A 2124-nucleotide genomic window follows, 5' to 3' on the forward strand; every position below is an offset into this window, starting at 1 on the left:
AATGCATGAAGGTTTATTTTCCAGTCTTATTTTATTTCAAAGTGTTGACTTTGTGAAAGATGTTATGTTTTAGTTGGCCAGTATGGGAATTGAACCCATGACCTTGGTGTTACTAGCACCCTGCTCTGACCAGCTGCGCTACCCTCAGCTGGTCAGAGATAACTATGAGTTTTCTTGGATTTAAGAAAAACTTACATGATCTTAAAAGTGGTCATAAGCTAATGGTTTTAAACATCAAAATGCATGAAGGTTTATTTTCCAGTCTTATTTTATTTCAAAGTGTTGACTTTGTGAAAGATGTTATGTTTTAGTTGGCCAGTATGGGAATTGAACCCATGACCTTGGCATTATTATTACCAAGTTCTGACCAGCTGAGCTAACCAGCCATACAAACAGTTGAATTTTAATCGATTTACTAAAAACTTGATGAGCTTAACAAACATGCTCATATTCAAATGTTTTTCAAAATCAATATGCATAATGGTTTAATTTAAAGCCTTCTCTTTATTTTGAAGTGTTGATTTTGTTTAAGACTTAATATTTCAATTGACCAGCATGGGGATTGAACCCATGACCTTGAAGTTATTAACTTTCATGATCTTACCACAATGAAGATTTGAGAAAAGTGCTCATTACTGTAGCCGCCGTGCTAAACGATGCCTCCAATCAAATGTCGATATCTCAGCAACCATGAAAGCTATGGATTTCATTCACCCACCATTTTTATCAGAAGGAATAGGGGAACGTTTCTGTCCTTTTAAAATTTTAGGTTTTACATTAGTTTTTTATTTTTACATTTCATGGAATATACTGTAACCCAGCATATTAGTGGAAGCCTATTTGCTATCATCAGTATTTTAGCTAGTTTTAGCTCTTTAGCTAATTGTGGCTTTTTACCTGGGTTTCTCACACTACATGGACTATTTCTTACCTTTCTGCAAGTCTTCAGCAGTTGGCTTCAAATGCTTTCGCCATTTTCACCAAAACCGTTCATCATTGAGCATTCAGCATTCACACTTGCATTTTCATAGGAAATGCACATTTTCTAGTTCGCGTCTGAAATCTCTTTCAAAACCATTTCAAAATTAAAATGAAAGCTGTTGAGTAGAAGCACGGTTGAGGTATTTCACTAAACACAGAAGTGTCTCCAATAACAGACAGAATCTGAGTATGTGCTATTGATATAACCTTGAATAAACTGAAAAAAATGACTTTTTATGTCCACATATTTATTTTCTAAAAACATAAGCTTTAAAAGTGGCTTTAGAATGCAACTGTGGACTGGAAAACACAACAGTCGTCTGAAGTTTTATCTTTTCCCACATCAAAATTGACAGTAATTAACCAAGAAATGATCATTTTACACCTATTCTGTCAAAGGAAAGTTCCAGGAAGGCCAAAAGCGAGGCACATGCACGCACGCACACACACACACACACACACAGAAATAATTGTTTCATAATTACAAAAAAAGAAAATTATAGCCTACTTACTTGAGGATGGTGTATTATGTAATCCAAAAACTGTAGCAAAAAAAAATCTGTTTATGCAAGGAAGTTAGAAGTAAAACAAAAAGGAAAATAAATACTTCAATAAAAAAAAATATGAACATTTGATGTGTTGCATTCAAGTCTTGACAATATCTGAAAGTCAAGTTTTGGCAGGTTTTATGCAAACAAATTTATTTGACTAGCACCATTCGAGCAATGACCCAAATCCATAGATTTTGAAACAAAATTCAGATACATGCTTGGTTTTTAAAAAGAGAAGCAGTTAGGTCATTTTTTTAAAGTTTTTTTTTCTATACTGAAAAGCAGCAGAAAACAATCATGTTTTAAAGAAGGCAACAGGATGCTAGTTCCAGAGCTCAGAACCACAGACATTAAACTTTACTTAGTTCTGAGTAAAAATGTCTCTAAATTACTTTGACAGAAATTGTTCTTTTGAGTTTGATTTGCCAAACTAAACAGATTCAGTTTTGTGCTCATCTGTGTTTGACTCTGAAAATCAGATGTTTGCTCCACTAACGGCTCTTTGGGAAGATCAGAATGTGTTTTCATGAGAAGGAAATTCACCAGCAATGTAGCAAAACATTATGTATTCAAAACGAAACAAAACTGAATC

The sequence above is a fragment of the Poecilia formosa genome, unplaced genomic scaffold (assembly GCF_000485575.1).
Source record: "Poecilia formosa unplaced genomic scaffold, Poecilia_formosa-5.1.2 Scaffold168, whole genome shotgun sequence".
In the NCBI taxonomy this organism is placed as follows: Eukaryota; Metazoa; Chordata; class Actinopteri; order Cyprinodontiformes; family Poeciliidae; genus Poecilia; species Poecilia formosa.